A 13,155-nucleotide genomic window follows, 5' to 3' on the forward strand; every position below is an offset into this window, starting at 1 on the left:
CGTGTCCCGACGCATCCGTCGCTCATAGGCTTCCATTGCAGCCAACGACGTATGCCGCAGGATGCGTCGCGACACGTTTTTTAGGCGGAGACAAAAAACGTTACAATCTACGTTTTTTTGAGACGACGTGTCGCCAAATTTCGACGCATCCGTCGTAAAACGTACACGACGTATGCCAATCCGTCGCCATACGTCGCCAATACAAGTCTATGGGAAAAAAACGCATCCAGCAAAAAGTTTTGCTGGATGCGTTTTTTCTGAAAAAAGACGTTTTGAAACGTAATGCAGTTAACGCTAGTGTGAAAGTAGCCTAAGTTGTAAATCTTCAACAGTAAAAACTAAAAATGATCAACGTAAATCACAACTAATATCCCACGGAGGTCTGGAGTTGGAATGATGCTCAAAATCAAAGTGGAAAATGAAGTTACAGGCTGATCCAACTTTAGTGGAAATGCCCCAAGACAAGGAAATTATGCTCAGTAGTGTGTGGTCTCCACGTGCCTGTATGATCTCACTACTACACCTGGGCATGCTACTGATGAGGCGGCGGATGGTCTCCTGAGGGATCTCCTCCCAGACCTGGACTAAAGCATACGCCAACTCCTGGACAGTCTGTGGTGCAGCGTGACATTGGTGGATAGTGCGAGACATGATGTCCCAGATCTGTGGGGAATGGGCCAGTCCATAGCTTCATTGCCTTCATCTTGCAGGAACTGCTGACACACTCCAGCCACATGAGGTCTGGCATTGTTCTGCATTAGGAGGAACCCAGAGCCAACCGCACCAGCATATGGTCTCACAAGGGGTCTGAGGATCTCATCTCGGTACCTAATGGTAGTTAGGCTACCTCTGGTGAGCACATGGAGGGCTGTGCGGCCCTCCAAAGAAATGCCACCCCACACCATTATTGACCCACTGCTAAACCGGTCATGCTGAAGGATGTTGCAGGCAGCAGATCGCTCTCCTTGGCGTCTCCAGACTCTGTCACATGTGCTCAGTGTGAACCTGCTTTCATCTGTGAAGAGCACAGGGCGCCAGTGGCGAATTTGACAATCCTGATGTTCTGTGGCAAATGCCAAGCGCCCTGCACGGTGTTAGGCTGTGGGCACAACTCCCATCTGTGGACGTCGGGCACTCAGACCATCCTGATGGATTCGGTTTCTAACTCTATGTGCAGACACATGCACATTTGTGACCTGCTGGAGGTCATTTTGCAGGGCTCTGGCAGTGCTCCTCCTGTTCCTCCTTGCACAAAGGCTGAGGTAGCGGTCCTGCTGCTGGGTTGTTGCCATCCTACGGCCCCCTCCACCTCTCCTGGTGTACTGGCCTGTGTCCTGGTAGCGCCTCCAGCCTCTGGACACTATGCTGACAGACACAGCAACCCTTTCCACAGCTCGCATTGATGTGCCATCCAGATCCATCTGTAGCAGAATACTATCTTCTCTTGTATTGACTGCTTTACATAGTTTTGTATCATCTGCAAATATCGATATTTTACTGTGTAAACCTTCTACCAGATCGTTAATACATATGTGGAAGAGAACAGGTCCCAACACTGACCCCCTGCAGTACCCCACTGGTCACAGTGACCCAGTTAGAGAATATACCATTTATAACCACCCACTGCTTTCTATCACTAAGCCAGTTACTTACCCATTTACCAACATTTTCCCCCAGACCCAGCATTCCCATTTTGTGTACCAACCTCTTGTGTGGCACATGGGCACAAAAAGCAAGAACAACATATCCAAAATGGCAATAGCTTGCTTCAATACTTCAGAGACCTCTACAAAGACATCATGATGGTAGAACTAAAACAAGAACAGAATAACATAACGGAAAAGCTAAAAGCAATGGAGGAAAAAGTCAAACATTTCCAAAACCCACTGGATACACCAAACACACTACAGGAGGTTACAGAGAGAATCTCTTCCATAAGGTGTACAAAAGCCAGTGGCCTGGATGTAATGCCACCAGAAATGCTGAAATACAGCCCACCGGAAATACATGCAGCAATGGTTAAACTGTTCAAAATTGCGCTGAGTGCTGGTTACTTCCCCTGTACCTGGAACCAAGGCCTCACCCATTTACAAGAGTGGGGACAGGTACGTCCCTGCCAGCTACAGAGGTATGTGTTAGCAGCAACCTGGGGAAACTGTTCAATAGCATCCTTAAAGGGAAGGTACCGCTTTTGTAGATCATTAATAAATCAATGTAATGTAGCATAACATGTTGACATCTTGCTTTCACAGTAGCAGCACGACACTATCAGTGTCATAATATGGCATCCCATGGTCAAAGGAGATAGGGTCAGAGTCCATCTGTTATCTATTGTAATAGACTTGTCACTGCTGTGAACTGGGCACGCCTCTGTGGGCTCCACAATTCACACTAGTGGGAGTGTTCTTCTGCCATATTCATGGAACCCTCGGATCTGCTAACATAATCAGTAGTGCTTCCAGCAGAACAGATCTTAGATTGACGGCTGATGGGAGTAAAATACCGGAGAAAAGTAGGGGCAGAATATCAAGGAGGAACAGTGTACCATCAGCATTATCTGAACAGGAGCTGTCAGCTGCTAGGCAGGAGTTGTGATTCATCCCTCAGTAGGATAAGATAAGGAGCTGCAGGTCTGCAGTGAATGGCTAGGCATTGTGGAGGGAGGTGAGAGAATCATGTAATCTGGGTGAGAGAGATTGATGGGAGAGAGACAGTAAAGGCCCCGTCTCACTAAGCGATTTACCAACGATCACGACCAGCGATACGACCTGGCCGTGATCGTTGGTAAGTCGTTGTGTGGTCGCTGGGGAGCTGTCACACAGACCGCTCTCTCCAGCGACCAACGATCAGGGGAACGACTTCGGCATCGCTGAAACTGTCTTCAACGATGCCGAAGTCCCCCTGCAGCACCCGGGTAACCAGGGTAAACATCGGGTTACTAAGTGCAGGGCCGCGCTTAGTAACCCGATGTTTACCCTGGTTACCAAAAAAAACAAACAGTACATACTCGCCTTTCGGTGTCCAGGTCCCTTGCCGTCTGCTTCCTGCTCTGACTGAGATCCGGCCGTACAGCGAGAGCAGAGCGCAGCGGTGACGTCACTGCTGTGCTCTCACTTCTCACTGTACGGCCGGCAGTCAGTGAGAGCAGGAAGCAGACGGCAAGGGACCTGGACACCGAAAGGCGAGTATGTACTGTTTGTTTTTTTTGGTAACCAGGGTAAACATCGGGTTACTAAGCGCGGCCCTGCGCTTAGTAACCCGATGTTTACCCTGGTTACCAGTGAAGACATCGCTGGATCGGTGTCACACACACCGATTCAGCGATGTCAGCGGGGCCTCAACGACCAAAAAAAGGTCCAGGCCATTCCGACACGACCAGCGATCTCGCAGCAGGGGCCTGATCGCTGGTACGTGTCACACATAGCGAGATCGCTATGGAGGTCGCTGTTGCGTCACAAAACTTGTGACTCAGCAGCGATCTCGCTAGCGATCTCGCTATGTGTGACGGGGCCTTAACTGCTGGTGATGGATCACAGGGCAGTCACCCACAAAATGGTTCTGCCCTGTGATGCTAGTCTTCATTCTGTGCCAGGGATACTAGACCACCCAAAAGGGGAGGGTAATGGTGATGTCAGCAGTTACTGTCCCAATTTTGCTGCTAACAGTAAAGCTGATAAGTCTTACTATAGCTGCTGGAGATCTAAAACGGAAAATGCTCCCCCTAGTGGTAAATATATATTTTTGTAAGAAAATATATAATATTTTTCATACAGAAATGTTTGTGTTGCATTAATACATGTTAATTACTATTTTAAGCTAAATTTCACAAAAAAAACCAAACTACAAGAATACTGGTGGCACCTTCCCTTTAATTTTCTCACCGAGCATAACGTCCTCAGCAAAAGCCAAGCCGGGGTCATGCCAAACCATCGACCACATCTACACCCTGCACAGCCTCATTCAGAGCCACGTCTTCAACACAAAGCATGGGAAGATGTACACTTGTTTTGTGGATTTTAGAAAGGCTTTTGACTCAGTTTGATACCCGAGCCTGTTACTGAAACTGCTGGAAAGCGGAATAGGAGGAAAGACCTATGATGTCATCAAAAGCTCCTACACCGTGAACCGCTGCAGCGTGAGTGTGAACAGTAGAAGAACGGCTGATTTCCAGCAGAGCTGCGGAGTCACAGGGCTGCACCTTAAGCCCAACGCTCTTCAATATTTACATCAATGAGTTGGCCTCCGCTCTGGAATCTTCCACGGCACCAGGTCTCCCACTCCATGATGCCCTGGTGAAATTCCTGCTGTATGCAGATGTCTTACTGCTGCTGTCACCAACTGAGAAAAATCTCCAAGAAACCTGTAAATCTTGGAGAAATTCAGCTCCACATGGGCACTACTGATCAATGCAAAGAAAACCAACATCTTGATGTTCCAGAGGAGAATGCCAAGATCAAACCAGCAACTTCCATTCATGCTAAACAACTGCATTCTTACAGAAATGGACAAATATACCTACCTAGAAATTCACCAGTCAGGGAGCTTCAAACAAGCCATAGAGACCCTGAAGGACAAGGCCTACAAAACCTTCTATGCCATCACACATACCCAGATTGGTCAAAGTGGGATTCCAGTCGAACAGAAATATTCCACCTGGAATTCTGTAAACACCTTCAGGTCCATCGGAGCGCCACCAAAATGCCTGCCGGGCTGAGCTGGGCAGATTCCCACTGCACCTAGCAGTCCTGAAGAGGGCGCTGTCCTTCCAGGCTCACCTACAGAGTACCAACCCAAGCTCCCATCACCATGAAGCCATGCTACATATAGGTGGTCCCCACAAACCAGGACCACCAGAACAGCTCACCCAAACCCAACCTGACCGAACCGTCAGCCAAAACAACCTAACAAAAGCCAGAATCGGGAAGATGGTAGGCGAAGGGCAGGTGAGGTATGTCAGTGACTGGAGGAACGAGATCAGCAGCTCACAGAAACTGACCATGTACCAGAGTCTACAGAGAGACTACAGACTGGCTCCATATCTGGAGTAACTCGGACCCCAGAGACCGCTAGATCCTGAGCCGGTATAGACTCAGTGCCCACAATCTGGCCATCGAGGTCGGCCGGCACAGACAGAGCTACAAGCCCAGGGAGGAAAGACTGTGCCTACACTGTGACCTGGAGACCCTGGAGAATGAGACCCACTTCCTGCTACACTGCACCAAATACTCAGCAGTGAGGGACACTCACTTCAGGTGACTATTCAATCTCTTTCCTGATTTCAGCTCCATGAAGGAGGAAGAGAAAACCTATACCCTGCTGGGGGAAGAAGAGAACGCAGTGGAGATTGCAGCGCAGTATCAGAGCGCGTGCCATAGGCTGCAAGAAAGACAACCATGATATGCCCTGGACTTCCTTAACCCCCACCCTGTACCCCATCCATCGTTCCCACAGTCCCCACCCATTATCCCCACAGTCCCTACTCCCTGTTCCTTACTGTACATGTTTTTTGGCAAAACTAATGGTCCAATAGTTGTTTGGCCCTGCCAATAAAGATGGGAGGGACTATGAGCATGGGAGCAGTGAATATTAATTTTCTGAGCAGCGGGCAAATGTGTTAACTGCAGCCGCCATCTCCTGCCTCCTGTGGCATGTTCCTCTGCTGCTGCCGCTCCCCTCCCACAGCCACAGCCAGACTGTAAGGCGCATCCCCCACTTTCCTCCAAAATTTTGAATGTTAAAAGTGCATCTTAGGTTAAGTGCACAAGTTCAGGAATTTTTGTTTTTTTTTTTTGCTTTAAAAACACGATAAAACCGCGGAAAAAACGCATATATTAAGCATCCTATTTATTAGAATGCAATCCGTTTGTGAACATGCTGCATTTTTTTCTACTGCGGAATCGCATTCCGGCAAAAAACGCAGCATGTTCATTCTTTGTGCAGAATCGCGGGGATTCTGCACACATAGGAATGCATTGATCCACCTACTTTCCGCATGTGGCTATGCCCACCATGCAGGAAGTAAGCGGATCATGTGTGGTTGGTACCCAGGGTGGAGAAGAGGAGACTCTCCTCCAGGCCCTGGGAACCATATAATTGTTAAAAAAAAAAAAAAAAATTAAAATAAAGAATCGTGATATTCTCATCTTCCGGCGTCCCTCGCAGTCTTCCCACTCCTCGCACTGGTCAGAGGGTTCATCTGGGGCCGTGTCTTTAGGCTGCTTTACATAATTACCAAAGGGGTGTAGCTAACAGGATAAAGACCATAAAAAGACTCCTATCTCTACAACAGTATGCCAATATAAAAGAAACAATAAAAGAAGCGCTGAGGGGAGAGGCAGGAAAAAGATAAGTGCCCACTGATCATCTGGTGACAAACTGTCAGTACGCTAACACCCTGCAGCTGTCCATATATTTTATGGTAGGTTCACCTAGGGCAGATAGTGGCAGAAACTTCTGCAGCCGTCACATCTGAACAAGGACTGTAATATTCATGCACCTGCTGCGGAAAGAATCAGCCAGATGTATAACATGAATTTTTCAGTTGGAGAGAGATCTGCAGCAAATTTGCCTTTAATTGTTTTTTTTTTTTTTGTCTACCGACTTATATGATAGGGGTCTAAGGGGTAACGTTTCTCCTTATGGAGAGTGACATACCAGCTGGCTTGTCAAGGTAAGGAGGCTTATTCGCCGTGCAATGCTCCTCTGGGAATTTAAATATGCAAATTGCCTCTGCTGAAAAAAAGAGGACTTAACTCTATAGCGCCACCTATTGGAAGTAGCGATCCTACAAGTCACAATCAACCCTTTAACGAGTCGTGCAATATGACTTAGGATAAACACTCCAGTCCTTTTTATATAAAGCTAGTTGGATTCACATTGTTCCTTCTAGATGACTGATGTAGAAAATGTCAAATTATATTAGCCATTTGCTGAAAAAACAATGGATGAACAAACCCTAAATGAAAATCTTTTGTACGGTACTAGCGGCTTTATTTTCTCTCTGTGCAGGTATCAGTGGAGGAGAGGACATTTACATGCCAACAATGGGACATTTGTCTAGGTTCCATGCATTAACCAGAACAATGACTTCTTTATCTGAAAGTTCTTCTATAGTTTATTAGATTTTTTTGCTGTTCTTCATGTTGCTTCTTGAAGAAATGTGCATTATTGACTATCTCAGCATGTAGGTCTTCAAAATATATTTAGACTTGTATGTAAAAAATACAAGCCTACCATCAAAAAACATTCAGTCCTGGAAAAATCGCTAACAAACCTTGAAGTTTTCTGCAGCTCTGGATAGAATCCAATCTTCCCATTAGACTGTTTGCACATAATGATGCCCTTGTATTTCAGTAGGCAGAATATGCCGGCTGGAATTCTTTGCAAAGGCATTTCTTTCTGCTTCCTGCACTTCATTTTAGATTGTATTGGCTGTGAAAGAGGGGGATTAACCCTTACTAAAAAGTTGTTCCAACTTCAATGTAAGGGTACGTTCAAGCAGTTCTTGACCTGGACTGCATTCTAAAAATCCATATCCACGTCACATAAGCTTGCCACACTTAATAGTAAAACGTTCGTGTAGTGCTAATTTTTCCACTGAAAAATGCAGTTTGTCAAGTTTTCTATGTGCAAAGCAAAGTGCATGTTTTTGTTTTTTAGTTTGATACATTATTTAAAGGTTTTTCCCCGATTCTGGCAAAATACACATCCCGTATTATAATTAAAATGTTTCAAAACACCTCTGAAAAATGTATGAATAACCATATCAAAATAGCGAGGGTCTGTAGACCCAAATCAATATTGTACTTGCTTTAGTTTTTGATGCTTTTTTGTTTATTTTTCATTTGTCCCCCTTTTTTTAGGGGGTTTTATGTGTTTGCCTGTTTTGTTTACTGTTCATCATTGAGGGCAAAGTTTTATGTTTCCAAATGTTTTCGCCTGACTCCTCATTTGCGACGTTTTTGAAACGTTGCAAAATTTATCACAAATGTTCTTCAGTGTCCCCCCTCCCCTGCAAAGTAATTGGATGAATGCCAGGAAATTTTGGCTAATTTTCTGCTACGTGTTGTGAAATGTGCGACTTTGTGCTAAAAAGTTGCAAAAGAAAATTGTAGACAAAAATAAGTGGTTTTGTTTTTGCGCAAAATTCACAAACCATGTGCACAATTTTAAAGAATTTGGCGCAGCAAAATGCATTGAATAACACGAGACGAAAAAAGTAACTTAAAACAAAATGCAAATGAGAAATCTGGGCCTGTGTTCTTACAAAATTGTATGCATCGCAAATCTGCAGCAATTTACAGAACAATACAAGTAAATGTGTCACTCTGCTGCCTGAAATCCTTACACTGTTGCACTTTTGTCACCCCTAATAATTCACATTTTGAGCAGTTTTGTTCATAAAGAATACATTTCTATTCAGCGTACAGACACAGAAAGACAGAATTACCTGTATAGACAGATGTGCATGTAAGTTGACACCAGGGGCAATTGAGGTGAAGACATTTTCTCCACATCTACTGCCAATCTCATGCAAATATATTAAATAATTGCTGAGCATGAAATTCCCTGATTGCAAGCATTAATTGAAATGGTTCCATTTTCCATCTGATTTCATCCTCCATTCATGTTAGAAATTAGCCTTACTTTTACTAGACCTCCACTCTGTGCTTACCAGAGGGGGGTGATCATCGCTCATAACTTACTAGCCTCCAAAATGGCCATTACCAGATTATGGAGAAAGCCAGGCCCACCCAACACATAATATGTCATGTTAGTCATTGACAAGAGTTGTTGTTATGAAAAAATGATTGCCTGTAAATCGGTCAAGACATTTCTCTATGCCTGGAAATTATGGCTTTAACATTGGTGATGAGCGAATGTGCGAAGATGGTGTTATCTGATCACGCTCGGGTGCTAAACAAGGGTCTTTGTTCGAGTTCCTGCTGCTGCTTGACACTTTCAGGGATTGCCCAGCAAACAGGCAATGGATACATGTGTTGGGGCTGTCAAATGTCTGCGAGACCTGCAGCCGCGGGGACTAGAACATATTATTCGTGCTCGCTGAAGACAGTCAGCACCCGAGCATGCTATATAACACCTTATCCGAGCACGTTCGCTCATCACTAACATCCACAATTCAAATATAATCTTCGAAATCGCATATATGATGACAAACTGCTGAGTTATATTGCATAGTTTACTATACTGTATAGTTCATTGTACCATATGCACCTTTGTTCCTGAAAAGGACACAACAAATTTCATTTCTATGCTGGATATGTTTGTCCTGTGACTTTTCTCGTGTTAACCACGGTCTTTGATATTCAGTGTTTTATTAACATCTGGTTGTAAGACATGATAAATCCAAAGAAAAACTTATTGATTTAATGAAGAAAATAAGCAATAGTAACTGACCCAGAAAAGTAGGCACATTTTTTGCTTTTTCATCAGGAGAGGGAGGGCGATTCCTGCTGCACGTGGCTACTTATGAGTTGAGGCCCATGGATACTATTCAATAAATCGGCTAATGACCAAGCAAATACCAAATCAGTGTTTACGGATCTGGTTGCTGATGAGATCATGTAATACCGGCATATCAAGCAATGTTATGCCCAGCACTTCGACCATGTAAGCTGGAGATGTGCTGCCAACAACATGATGCTGTAAACCATTTTTCGTTTCACATGAATTTTTCCCAACCAGTTTCTTTGTAGCGTATGCGTTCTATCATTGCTCAAAAGCTGCATCATAAACTTCATTTGTTTTATTTATGTTTTTAGCTGAAAAGTTTAAATTAAGTGCTTGATTCATCAAATCTTTTACGTCTGAATTCTAACATAAAAATCTTTGACAATGTGCTAAATTTTGGTATAACATAAGGCTGCACTAAAATTTTGCAACTTTGTGGTCTCACACCAGTGTTGGCCAGGGACATCAAGGTACAGGACGGGCGTGACGAAATTCCCGCTCGTCATATTCACATTGAGTGCCATGAATCTTACTTTGGCACCCGACGGTACGCAGAGGCACACTCAACGTTCATAAATGCTGGACTCATTAAGAAGTGTGGTGTGGACATAGGTGGCATTACCGTGGATAAAGTGAATGGTACAGAAGGCTATGGAGGGAAGATTTCTCTTCGGAGTATAAGCTGCCGCGTGCCTTCACCAGGCTGACAATGAGACAGATTTTCTAGTTCCTGTTATAGCTTGCGCTGCCTCCCATTTCCCTGCTCTAATCCCTTAATAACAGCCTATAGACAGTGAGTTTTGCTTTTTTGTCATAATTGCACTGACTTGCACTCCAGACGGCCTACTCTGTAATTAGTGCTACTTAGAGCCTGAAGAACAATAAATGGCTGCTAATTTGCAGATTGGTTGCTTCTGCCATTAATCTCTTATTTTCCCCAAACAATGTGCTGGAATCGCTGAGGAGGTTGAAATGATGGCATTCGAGAAAATGCTTCCCCAGGATAATTAGTGGTGATCATTTTCAGGGACTGTTTTTGGCTGCTTGCAGCAGATTTTGATTCCTTCCATGGGCATTTGTGACCCATCCTCCAGTGTTGTGGGGCTTTCCAAAATGTTTTTGTGCCTAACCTGGTAACCTCTACTGTTTGTTTCTGGGTAATGTATGGTGGCATTGCCCTGATTGTCTGATCTGATGAGTTACCATCTTGTAGGGCTCATCCTCTGCTGTATTGGGATATGTAAGCATGGTGGCGCATTTCCAACCCTTTGTCTCCTGTAGACACATTTGTTTCACCTTTGACTTACTGATGGCAATATGACTTGATAGATCAGGTCCTATGATGGGAAACCTGCCGTGGGTATGAGCATTTACCTTCCCGTCCTTCTCTGCTTCTCAGAAATCTGCGTGTATCTGCCGTTAATAGCTCTTTACTAAACAGGCCATTTTTAGATATGTCTTGTGGGTTCTTGTAAGATCTGTGTTTATGATGTGAGCTGTGTATTATGGGACCGCAGAAGTAATTTTTATTGATTATTCACTTAATAGGGTTGTTGGTAAATGGCAATGTATGGGTACTGATAAATTCACATGAAAGATAACAACAGTGTAGCGTCTCTCTTACTAGAAGGTTCTCTATGGAGTTTGGCATTTTCAGGAAATGTAAAATAGTTTGTTGTTTTCAGGAAATGTCTATAGGGAAAAAACGGTGTTCTGGCCTTTATACTGGACAATGGTTTTATGCTTTCGGCCACGAATACATAATGTGCTTACATGGCACAAGGTATTGTATACAAGAAAAGGCTTTTTTACCTGCAGTAGATGGCTCGGCCTATAGTAACATAGTAACATACCGTAGTTATTAAAGTTGAAGGAAGACTTTAATTCCATGTAGTTCAACCCGTAGCCTAACCTAACATGCCCTAACATGTATAACACACTACTTCTCAAGTGTCCTGCTGGACAAATACTTGGCTTCCACCACCTGAGAAATATGTAATTTGTAACTTTTATTATATCTATTAAATGGAACATGTCAGTAGGATTTTGCTAAGTAAAGTACACATGGCTATATTGGTGCTGTAGTAATGATTAAAACGATACGATGGGGTGAACAAATCCATTTTGTGTAATAAGGGTATGACTTTTTTTTATAATCATAGCTTCGTGCATCAGGGCGGGACTGTGGGTAGGGGTCTTCAGTCTGCCACAGCCCCTCCACAGCCTCTGGTATCTTTATCGTCCTCTTGTTTTTAGCAAAATCCTGCTAACAGGTTCCCTTTAAAACATCTGTCTCACTACATTGTTTATAATTAGCAGTCAAAGTAATAGAAAGTATATTGCTAGAGAAAGGCGGTCCATGTATAATGCGGCCACACTAAAGTGGTAATAATTAGTGACGAGCTAACGTGCTCGCACAAGGTGTTATGAGCATGCTGGGGTGCTAGCCGAGTGTCTTTGTCTTGCTGCAATAATATGTCCGAGTCCTGCATGTCTCATGGCTGGGATTGCCTAACAGGCATTATTTCCATGCTTGTGTTGCGGCTGTCGAAGACACTCGGTTAGCACCGTGCATGCTCGGATAACACCTCATCAGAGAACGTTTGCTCATCACTAGTTATAACCTTTTCTTATTCGTTTCCCGGCTGATGTATAGATATAATGCAGTCTCTAAAGCAATCCGCATTAGTGAATAATGGATAGTCGGTGTCTGCAGTGCCGGTGACTAATAATGTCCATTTGACTGCAAGTAAAAAAAAAAAGATCATAGGCCCCTGACATGTTTCACCACACCAATGGCATTATCAGGGGATTGTAGGGCTATTGTTTTATTTGCAGTCAAAAGGACATTGTCATCCGCACTTCAGGCGCTGACTATTTCCTATTCACTAAGGGCTCATGCATACAAAATAAATGGAGTATATAATCCAAAGTAGAGTACAAAGAAGACTTTAATTCAGAATTATATAAATACGAGGCAATACATAATAAAAAAAAGTATCAGTGACAGAGTTCCTCAAAGCAGAGACCGGGTCCAAAAGAAAAAGTGGCGTAGCACCACAGATACAGTGTGATCAGGGAGAGCCTAGTGATAGAATTAATCTCTATATAAAGTGACAGTGCTGCAATTTCTTGATTATATTGCTGCACATGCATGAAACCACATCAGTGGAAAAATAATTGTAATACATATAGTGACAAGTCACAAGTCTAATTAGTGTCATTGATAATGGTTACACGAATCTAATACTTAATGGCTCTTACCCATATTCCTATCTGTTATGCCACTCGCACAGCCCCAACTCACGTTTCACTTTGGCTTCCTTATGGGGCTGTAGTGAAATAAGGTGTCCCCAGTACCCTTTAAGAATCCCTATATTAGGTGTCTAGGGTTACAATTGAGCACAACGCATGTACTCGATCGCGATCGCCGGAAACCGCGTCACCCCCAAGTGCCATCATGTCATTGCGGGTCACGGAGAACTCCCCGATGATGTCAGTCCCCCACATGTTGCTACCAGGTGCCGGAAGTGATGCTCTGGAAAAAAGAGGGACGCAGCAGCACTCTGTAGAGACCAATATATATGCAAGCACAAAATCAAACATAATTGCTGAATAAACTGTACTTATAAGTGAGGGCAGATAATGCCAGCAACAGCGATTAGACTTAAGACAGACATTTAA

At 44.0% G+C, this 13,155-nt stretch overlaps 1 protein-coding gene across 2 annotated transcripts in view; it reads left to right on the plus strand.

The window, feature by feature from the left end:
- VTA1 (vesicle trafficking 1) overlaps positions 1 to 13,155 on the plus strand; it is a 321,449-nt gene that overhangs the window by 54,901 nt on the left and 253,393 nt on the right. The gene's annotated exons all lie outside the window — the stretch shown is intronic.

This window comes from Ranitomeya variabilis, chromosome 2 (genome assembly GCF_051348905.1).
Source record: "Ranitomeya variabilis isolate aRanVar5 chromosome 2, aRanVar5.hap1, whole genome shotgun sequence".
NCBI classification, from domain to species: domain Eukaryota; kingdom Metazoa; phylum Chordata; class Amphibia; order Anura; family Dendrobatidae; genus Ranitomeya; species Ranitomeya variabilis.